Genomic DNA, 11,408 nt, shown 5'->3' with positions numbered 1-11,408 from the left:
GCACTGAATTCCTGCCAGGTCACCCGGTGATTTGGCTGCTGCATGGCATTGAAGGTATCCCACCATCCACTCGTGGACCCCAACAACTATTGCGCTACAAAGCGCACTTTCTGCTCATCAGTCACGTTGAGCAACAGAAACTTTTGTTCTAGAATGCGAAGCCAATGCTCCACATCTAGGGGCTCAGTCGTCGATGTGAAAGTGGGCGGGTGGATCTTGAGGAAATCTTGGTAAGAGCAGGGTCCCTTAGGACCACAAGCACCACCGCTATTCCCACCATTGCCCCCAATGCCTCCGCGAGCGAAGCCATCGATAGCCTATGCCAGCAGCTCCATGGCACGGGCTGACTCACGACGAGCAGCTATCATTTCTATCATCATCTCCGCATGAGTCATCGGCGGCGGCGGTGGCTGAGGAGGAGCCAACAGTGGTGCCTCATGGCTCTCCCCGTTACCATGCTCATTGGCTCAACCACTTTCACCTTGGCCCTCGCCAAGACCATGGCCCACTCTGACACTGGTGCTCCCGCGTCCGGACCTCAGATTTATCTGTAAGAGATAGGAACCAACCTCTTAGGACAACCTTCTAGATCAGAAACAAAGGATTAGAGAAACGACGAGACATTTATTAAAGCATTATTTTAGTTGTCCTATCAATTTACTAATCCAATTATACGTGTAGAGGGGGCTTTAGTTTAAGCAAGATGCTACTATCATGATGCATGTATCGGCCTGTACGCTCACTCAAGCCAGAATATAGCAGTATTCCCAAAATTTCGGCACATTGCACACTCACTTTCTGCATGCTAAGCGATTTCTTACGCAACGTAAGTCAGTGTACCTACGGAAAACTAATTAGATAAAACCAGTGCCGCTATCCTAGATAGACCATATTGCTAGGGCTTATACTTATTTACATAACTTTAGCGCATCCTACTTTTCGCAAAACTTTTGTTGGTCAAATTTTTAAGTTTTGGAAAAGAGTGATGAACTCATAAACTTATTATTGGCTCTGGTACTAACCGTGGCAGAACCGCCATAAATAACGCACTTACGGAGGTGCTCGTCTTCCGCTAGACACTAAGCACCCTGAAAGCGACCTACAATGAGCGGTTCCGTCGGGCACACCCCAAGGGAGAGCCCAAAAGATCCATATTTTTCCCCAAGGATCCAATAATGAGAACGAGTTACAATACTTAATACATTTTATACATCTAGAGTTCTTAGAAATTCATTATTACATTGCCAAATTCATCATTACATCGCAGACACTAAGCACCCCGAAAGTTGGCTACACCGGATGGTTCCATCGAGCACACCCCAAGGGAGAACTCGAACACTCCACGTTTTCATCCTGGATCCAATAATGAGAATGAGTTTATAATACTTAGTCTATTTCATACAACAAGAGTTCTCGGAAATACATTATTACAATACCAAGTTTAGAGTGTGGAATTTAAACAGCGAAATTGAAATAAACATCTAACGAAAAGATACAAGGATCCGTCTATGCCCACCAGAAGAATCCTCCACACAATAGCCACTCCTCAAGCTGCACCTGCAACAGGGGTAAATAAACCCGGGGTACATAATGTACTCGCAAGACTTACCCGACTAGTGAGAATAATTTCCCGACTCCAATGGATATGATAAGCTTTATGGTTTATTGGGTTTCCTTTTTGCAAAGCATTACTAGTAGTGAATCCTTATGTATGTATTTTATTAGCAGCCATGATTAGTTCATTAGCTAACCCTTCTATGTAAGCACATGTTCTACTTTCAAGCAAGAGTTGAGCTATCAGATCCATTTCACCATCTTTCATCTTCCATTTCTTACTACGGTGCTAGATCGTAGACAAGTCATATCGTATTACACAGTGATTCACAAAACCAATGTAGCCCAGCAGGGTGCCCCAAAACACATCCCCGCATGTACCCTAGACACAGATAGGACTAACCCACCACTCTCTTGTCAAGGGGTCTAGGTCCCCGTCTAAACTTGGACTCCAAGCCCCCACACCTAAGTCCTGGACTTAGTGTGGTGCTTAGACCTCCACCATCCCCGCCTCTAATTAGTCAGTCCAGAAAGAGCCAGAACCCATGACAAGAGAGCAACAAGCCTTCCCTGCTCCCATAAATAAGTATGTGCTCAGGATAATAAGTCTGTGACCTGACTAGAATCCAATGCAATGGTCGGTCCTTAACCAACATGGATAGGGAAAATAGTGTAACCAAGTGTGGCAGAACCACCCAAAATAACACACTTACAGAGGCGCTCATCTTCCACCAGACACTAAGCACCCCGAAAGCGAGCTACAGCGAGTGGTTCCGTCGGGCACACCCTAAGGGAGAGCCCAAAAGATCCACATTTTTTCCTAAGGATCCAATAATGAGAATGAGTTACAATACTTAATACATTTCATACATCCAGAGTTCTTAGAAATTCATTATTATATTGCCAAATTTAGAGTGCGGAATATTAAACAGTGAAATGATAATAAACATCTAACGATAAAGAACAAGGATCCGTCTGTGCCCACTAGAAGAATCCTTCACACAACGGTACTCCTCAAACATTACCTATAACAGGGTAAATAAACCCTGAGTACACAATGTACTCGCAAGACTTATCCGACTAGTGGAAATAGTTTCCTGACTCTAAGGAATATGCAAAGCTTTATGGTTTGCTAGTTTCCTTTTTGCAGAAAGCAATACTAATAGTGAGTTTTTATTTATGTTATTATTAGCAGCCATGATTAATTTATTATCTAGCCATTCTATATAAGCATCTGTTCTACTTTCAAGCAAGAGTTGAGCAATCAGTTCTATTTCATCACCTTCCATCTTTCAGTTCTTACTACGGTGCTAGACCCCAAACAAGCCATACCGGATTGCCTGGTGATTCACGAATCAATGCCCCTAGCTGGGTACCCTAAAAACACATGCCCCGCTTGTACCCTAGGCACAAGCAGGACCAACCTATCACCCCCTATCATGGGGTCTAGGTCCCCGTCCAAAGTTAGACTCTAAGCCCCCGCTCTTGAGTCCCGAACTCAGTGCGGTGCAAGGACCTCCACCATCCCCGCCTTCAATTAGTCAGTCCAGAAAGAGCCGGAATCCACGACAAAAGAGCAACAAGTCTTCTCTACGCCCATACCTAAGTATGTGCTCAGGATAATAAATCTGTGACTCGCCCAGAGACTTATGCAATGACTGATCCTTAACCGACACAGACAGGGAAAAAGTGTAACCAAGCTATGCCCTGTTGGCCACAAGACACAACCTCTTATACCCACCAATACCCAATCATATCCCTACCCGGTCACCATTTTTCCTTCCCACCATTTTATCATGAGTGATCATAATTATCACCTATTGTGAGTAACGGTAGGTTACTCACGCTACCAAAATCCTGAGCATAACAACTACTCATAAAATGTTTGTAACGTAAATGCACATCATATATATTCACTGATTATTCAAAATAGGGGTTATGCACCGGGGCTTGCCTTGGGCAGGCGGTGGGTTAATAAAGTCAGCACCGAACGGCTCCGGTGCTCCCTCCTGTACGAGAATCTCCTCCTCGTACTCCTCAATGACCTCCTCGTAGTCCTATTCGTCCGCAGGCACGAACTCTACCAACTCGTGATCTACATGCATGAAATGATGATGCAACACTTAGTAATACGGCAACAACTCTTAAAATAAAAAATACATCTGTGAAGCTACTGAACTAGCTCTACCGGCTAAGATGCTAAGTTACCTACTGTTACCACTAACAAGTATGAAGCATAGCATATATTATCTTAGCAACTAAAGGTATTCTTACTTTTAATACCGATTTACTCAATATATGATTCAACGGGGAGTACTAGCTACTCTATTTATCAACCTATTCTAGGGCTACAAAAATTACAGTGAGTGCATAATAATCTAATGAGCCTACTGTAAAAATTTCATGACTAAAACTATCATCGATTTGACACAAAAATTTCTATAAATATTAAGCTAACTAATACTAAGCATTCTAAATTGAATTTATGAATCTATTGTCATCACAGATAACTGTAAACTAACTACGCCAAACCAACATATAGATTGCATTTTTGTGAACCTAACAAATTTTGTTTCATTATTTTTGGACATCTATGAATTTACTATTATTTTTCAAAGTTCAGCTCAAAACTAATTTGATTAAACATTCATAATTTCACTGGAAATTGAAAAAGCCGGATGGCTATGCCGGCCAGGCTAGCCTTTCCCTGCCCTATCTACGGAGTCGATACCTATCTAGGCGCGAGCTGGGACGCCGCAGCAGGGCCGGACCATGGTGGCGGAGCTCCTGCACTAAAAACGGCGACGTTCCGGTGAGCTACAACAATGCTGGAGAAATTGGGGTAGCTAGTGAGATCTAGGAACTCACCACGGACATAGACAAGGTGGTGGTTCGACCAAAGGTAGCCTGAGCCGAGCTGGCCGCGTACGCATGGATGGTGCGGTGGCGCACGATGGTGGTAAGGCTGCGTCAGGAGTGGCTAGGTGGTGGTAGTGATCCGACAAAGATACACAGGGTGATGTGTAGGTAGAGGCGAAGTTGGCGGTGCAACTAATTGAAGCGAGCAGCATAAGATTGGGGGCTTCACCTTCGACGCATGCCACGACGGTCTTAACGATCCGGTGAGAGGAAAACTCTGAATTGGAGCATGGCATGGCAATGCTCACTGCAAGCTAGGGTCAGGTGGTTGGCTGGCTACACAATGGAGCAGCGGGTAAGATTAATTGAACCGAGGTGACTCCGTTGACCTAAATTGGGAGGAATGGGTTCGGCGACCACGGCGACAGAGGAATAGGGGAAGACAGGCAAGGCTTGGCTCGTCGCTCCCATGGCGGGTCATGGCTATCAATTGGTGCACAATCGCGTACGGCTACAGGGCGAGAGGGAAACGGCCAATGCGCTCAGGACAGTGGGCCACACGGCCATAAACCGCAAACCAACGATGGCGGCTCGGCCCGGCGCGCCACAGTGGATGGCGCCGGTCTGAGAAGACAGCAGCGCAGCGTCGTCGAGCGCCGATGTGATGGCAAGGCAGGCAGGGCAAGCCCACACACGGCAAGGCGACGTGCGGCAGGGCCAAGTGTGGCCACGCGCGCACGGCACCACACAGTCAAGCGTGAGGCGGCAGAGCAGTAGGTGGATGCGACGGCAGTGGCAGAGCGCACGCGGGTGACTTCGCACAAGCGATCGCGGCTAGCAGCAGTGCAGTGGCGCGACACGGCGAAGCGACGGCAGTGGTGGTGCGGGTGCCTGCGCCGGGGCGCGACAATGGTGGGGTGGGTGCACGCACCAGGGTAATCCAGAGCTGCGGCGCCGAGCCAAACCGAGATAGTGACCGCGTCCAGACGCTGACACCGGCCGGAACATGCCATGCATGACTTTTAAAGCTGCTCAAAAATCCAACTCAATGATCTAATTGCTAAACCAACTATTTAACGCTCGAGATGGTATGTCAAGCTACTATAACAAACCCTAAGACCATGCCACTGCTTAACCTGATTCTCCTATAAAAATTCCCCAACGTAGCCTCGTGACACCGTTTTCTAACTTAAGAAATTTGATTACGTCTCGCTCGGATTTGCATCAACTTCGATTTCCAAGCTACCAACCATGCTAGCTAGGGAATTCCTTTCTCGATCGCAAGTATTTCACCGCCACCTACGAAGTTTGTACTACAAACTTTATTAAAATATTATTGGCACACAATTACATTAATAGGCCGATGGCCAAGCAAATCTCGGAACACCACTTTATTTCTTAAAAAAGAACTTGGAACACCACACCAACCGCGCAAGTTTTAGCTTGAAATTTTCACAGACCATCTTAATGGTTCGCCATTTTCATGCTCCTATTTCTAAATACAAGATTTTTGAACTAAAAAATATAAGCCAGATGATGTGTACAACAAGTATTTGTTTGTTTTTTACCTGTTTGTTCTCGGTGCACTAACCAAGTTGGTCATGTTTTTTTATATGAGGTCAATAGGCACAAAATAATGTGGTGCTTATTCAGTTTAAGGTGGCATCGTACTATAAGAATTTTAGTGAGCTTGGCAACTTAAATGTATTAGAGCAGTGACAACTTTAAAGATTTTTGTTTGTACTATATGAGCTTAAGGTACCACTAATTAATGTTACCCATCATTCCTTTTTTCTAGCTTGAACGCTTGCCACACGATTATAGTAGATCTGCGGTGACGCTGCTTGAGTCATTATCGAGGTAACTTTATGAAGCTATAATGTTTCTAGTTTCTTAGTGCTCACATTTATATTGTCTTCTGTTGTTCCGAATGTTTCCAGTGCCTATCTTCAATATTCACCTCCCCTGATCCCCTGTTCCTACTTCAGTCGCCTCCCCTCCTCATCTTGGCCCTCTCACGCTCCGTCATGGCCTTCTCCAAGGGGGATAAATCAGCAGCATAGGCGCACAGCTGCTGCTGGCAAGGCTGCAGGCCAACCTGGGATGCTTGTGAGAGCGGTGCTGCAGTTCATCGCTGCGCTGTTGTAGCTAGAGGAGCCAAAGATATTGCGATCTCTCATTTGCCTTCATACCCTGAACTGTCTGAGGGAATTTGACCATAACACGAACCACATATTAGATTCAATTTTACCTATAATTATGCTCTATGCCACTTCATAAATTGTGCTATTCTTTTGCTACCTATGCTATACTAAACTATTGTACGCTTGTGTGTCTCAGCAACAGAGCATGTACGCTTGATTGGAGGACAACAACAACAAAAGGCCATCACCTGTACGCTTGTGTGTCTCAGCAGCAGCCAATGGGCAAGCAGGCAAGCAGCGTCGCATGGCAGCAGGTCAGTTGTCCTGCTGTTCTCCCCTCTGATTCTGATTTATATTGCCGCAGTTTGTTCAAAGCGGTTTTTTACATCATGCCAGCTCTTCAGTCAGCAATTGCCTGCTGAGTGCCTAATTTTCTACTATAGATACCATTATAGTACTTTGCTTTCCTTTTTTGTATTTATGTTGCCGATATGTATGTTACTTGCTATGCCTCAATGCAATTTGTATATTTTGGCCTGTCTCAAGCCATACCTACTCTTCTCGACCTTAAAAATCTATAACTTACACTCCTATATATGATATCATGTTGCTCTGGTTTCAGCCTGTTGCCTACCTCTACTCATCATATATTTTCGTTGTGCCCTAAGATTTTGAAACTCTGTTATGCACTTTTGATACCCTGTTGTTACTAGACCTAAGTACAACTCTTTTCACAGGAAGTACAAGAAGCTCTAAAATATATCACTACCTGTAACATATGTCTATGTAGTCCTCTTTATATTTGTTTATTACTTTAGACTGGTTTCTACTCCATAAATAAAACATATCCTCTATCTATATTTACAAACACCAGCAGGGGCGCACGCTTTCTACTAGTATCGCTAACACCATCCACTCATTCAGGCCTTGTTTAGTTCCTTTCCTTAAAGTTTACTCTATATCACATCGGATGTTTGGACACATGCATAGAGTATTAAATATAGACAAAAATAACTAATTGCACAGATTGCGACTAATTTGCGAGACGAATTTTTTAAACCTAATTAGTCCATGATTTGACAGCGTGATACTACAGTAACATATGCTAATGAAGGATTAATTAGGCTTAATAAATTCGTCTCACGGATTACTGAGGACTTCTGTAATTTGTTTTATTATTACTATCCGAGCACTCCCATGTGACACCCCGATGTGACATCTCTAAACTTTACTCCCTAAATTTAAACACCACCTCAGTTCTGGTATGTACAGTACGAAGCATTCAAGCATCATTCAGAGAGCGCCTCAAAACATTCAATTTGTAGAGCAGAATTAAGCAAGTAGCTTCTGCACCCGCTGATGATTCACGAACAGAAACTTACAGATTTAGTGTGTAACACACTAACACAGTAACAAATATATTGGCCTGGCATCTGCCATTTCATCTTGTTGCTGCTCAGTGCTCACCACCAGGTTCCCAGCAGGCCGACAGTATTTTCTCACTCGGTCTTGATCAGCTTCTTCACAATGCTCTGAAGAGCTGGCGCACTGGCACTACATTTCTGATCAGCAAAGCATGACGTCCCTTCCTCGGCCGCCTTGCACAGCTGTGGATCCATGGGCACCTTACCAAGGAAAGGAACCCCCATTTCACGGCACATCTTGTCGGCGCCTCCCTTGCTGCTATCAAACACCTCACTGCAGGCCATGACTGACAGAAGCTCAGGGGCTTTCTCCTTGATATAGTTCAGGGCCCACTCTGTGGCATCTGTCTCGCCTGCCTCACCTGGCTTGACGATTCTGAGATCTGAAAGCGGCTGCCTCAGGCCACTGATGTTCTCCACAACACCTAGGACAGGGACACCGACCTTCTTGCAGAAGTTTATCTCCTTCCTCACGCCAATCAGAGAGATCTGTTGCGGAGTCGTGACAATTATCGCACCATCAATTCCTGTGGCTTGCAGGTATTGCACGTTCGAGATGTGCTCATCAGATGTTCCTGGAGGAGCATCCACTACAAGATAGTCAAAATATCCCCCCAGTCGACATCCTTTAAGAACTGCTTGATCAGTCCATTCTTGCGAGGACCCCTCCATATGACAGCATCATCTGGATTAAGCAGCATGAAACCAATCGACATCACACCAAGGTTGGACTCAACATACACAGGCGACCAACCAAGGTTGCTTTGATATCTTGTCCCTCAAGGCCTAACATTTTTGGGATGCTAGGGCCACATATATCTATGTCCAGAAGACCAACCTGATGGTCCATTTCAGCTAGGGCAAACGAGAGTTGGGCTGAGAATGTGCTCTTTCCAACACCTCCCTTTCCAGACAAAACTAATAATTTGTGTTTCACAGTAGCCAACCTCTCAACAATAGCAACCACATCTGCAAAATACAGTCAGTCAATAATCAGTTCATTTTCACCTAGCACATATACAAGCAGCATGTAAATAGTGTCCATGTATATATAATTGATCCATTCACCTATGGCGAACGGTTTAATCATACTGAACTGCATACAAAAATAATCCTAGCTCAAGATAAATGGCAACAAACTACAAAAGGTTAGGCAATCACACATTTGACATTTTAAACATGATGCTTTGCTCCAGTGATGTATCAAAAATAAATTACAATGATTATCACATTTAGAGTTGTTGATGATTGCATTTAGGCCAAACATTTATTTATAGCACTGAACTGATTGATGGAAGTCACTGAAAACTTGATGGTGTAGTCTTTAACATTCAGTAAGTATATAGTGCAGGAATAGAGGATAATCGCATTGAGTGTCTTTCCTGCTCAATCTAAAATTCTTCAAGCCTCAACATTTACGACAAGCAGATGGATTGTGTACAATGTTCGTAAAGCTGCTAATTACTGAAAATGGAGGCAATTCATTGAAGCAGCTTTAGCAAATAGGTCAACAAACTAACACTCAAGTAGCACAAATTTTAAAATCTTGCATATTCATACTCCATAGAACAACCTCTCAAAGATCATGGAGATCCCAAGGTAACTAAGAAGTTTGTATCAGAAGTAACAGAAAATGACTGTTGATGTTTTTCCAAAAATATTCTTTTTCCATGGTATGGTCTGCAATCCTTGTAAGGTAAGGAAAAGGCAGGTTTGAACCAACAGAGCCTACAACCTAGCATAAAAAACCCTCAAACGCTTGGAACAAGATCCAAATATAAAACCATGCACTCTTTTAAACTCACCAAATTCAAGATTCATCAAAGTTAGAACCTTCAATAGCATTAGTTGCAGTGAGCTCTTCCTATCCTTTTGGAATTTGGATTAAAAAGGGATGTGGCATCTGGATACCACCACCAGGTCATAATGAATTCTTTATTTCTTTTACAGGAATGAACATGTCATAACGAATTGCTTATAAGGAATTCAACAGGTAATAAGTGAATTGTTTTACAGGAATCGCAATTTCCCAAGTCCCCGCCACTTCGGTCACAGTGTTTTTACACTAATCAGACAAAACTTTGAAGATGTCACAAATTTAATTGCTTCAATATTTAACTAATCAATTGGATTAGACTAGACGCAGGATGGGCACTGGTCTGGTGAAAATCTTTCATTAGGCAGCTGAAAACTTCAGATTCATCTCCCTTCGTTTTTGGATCTTCACTGCTCAAAAGGTTATGATTAACAGTACAAATTGACAATAAAGAGCATGCTAAAAAGCCTAATCACTAGCAAGAGTTCACCAACTAACGGTTACCACAATCACAGATCATAAACATTTGTTCATGAGGCTTTTCTTGTGATGTGTAGCCCTGTAGCACATGGGTGCACACAGGTTTGAAGCAGCATAACCTACTATCTAGCAAACCCGCCAAATACTTGGAACAAGATTCAAATATGAAATCTGGACACTAAAGATCCATCCATGTTTGAACCTTCTTTAGCAGCAAAGATAACAGGATGTGGCATCAGGATACCAGGTGCCCCCCTGGATACTACTACATGTTTGGATCGCCATGAATTATTTTACAGGAACCACAACGTCCCAAGTCCCTACCCTTCTTTCCTCAGTCAGCGACATTGTTTCCGTACTATACTCTGACAAAGCTAACTTACTTTGAACAATTCTTAAATTTGATTGCTTCAACATTCAATCATATAATTGGATAAAGCAAGTACATGTCTAGTGCAAATTTGCACTTTTATTGGTGCTAAAATTTCTGATTCAATTCCCTTTGTTTTTGGACATCAACTTCTCAAAACCACATGCTATTTCTACCAGCACTTGGCCTTTACTTATAAGCACTTGCAGCTGTTGTAAATCCTTAAATCTAAAATGCTTCAGGGGGCTCAAAAACAGGAAAAAAAACCAAATCTACGGGCACTGTAATATAATGTAACCTTACTGGTCAAATAAAATGATATGACGGTTGATGGAGATAACAGTAAACCAGTACCAGAGCAAATCACAGAATCGAATGGAATTAAATACAAGAAAATGCATGATTCACTTACCGGGATCAGGGCCCTTGGGGGCGGTGGAGCAAATCTGCTGGTTGGGGCATCCGGCGCAGGCATCCGCCTTCCCCGCCTCCGCCGACTGCGTTCCAGGGCAATCTGAGCAACACCAAACAAAGCATATTCAGAAACACAAATACCCTTGAACCCGATCAAACTCCAGAAAACATGGCTGCAGAAAGCCGGCCCTAAACGCAAAGAAGAGAAGACGAAGAACGAGGGCACCGGAGGGCACAGGGGAATGGTTCCTTACGCTCATTCGCGTCGTCGGGGACATCGCCTTTGCCTTTGCCTTTGCGGCTGCCGTTCTCCATCTCTCTCTTCTCCTGCTGCTCCGGCGCTGGGG

At 43.8% G+C, this 11,408-nt stretch overlaps 1 pseudogene; it reads right to left on the bottom strand.

Moving 5' to 3' along the window:
* Positions 1-7,832: 7,832 nt before the first annotated feature.
* LOC136474440 (cytosolic Fe-S cluster assembly factor NBP35-like) lies at positions 7,833-11,408 on the bottom strand (annotated as a pseudogene).

This window comes from Miscanthus floridulus, chromosome 8 (assembly GCF_019320115.1).
Source record: "Miscanthus floridulus cultivar M001 chromosome 8, ASM1932011v1, whole genome shotgun sequence".
Classification (NCBI taxonomy): domain Eukaryota; kingdom Viridiplantae; phylum Streptophyta; class Magnoliopsida; order Poales; family Poaceae; genus Miscanthus; species Miscanthus floridulus.
Note: the sequence above shows the minus strand (reverse complement) of the source record. Positions and strands in the feature narration are given on the sequence as shown.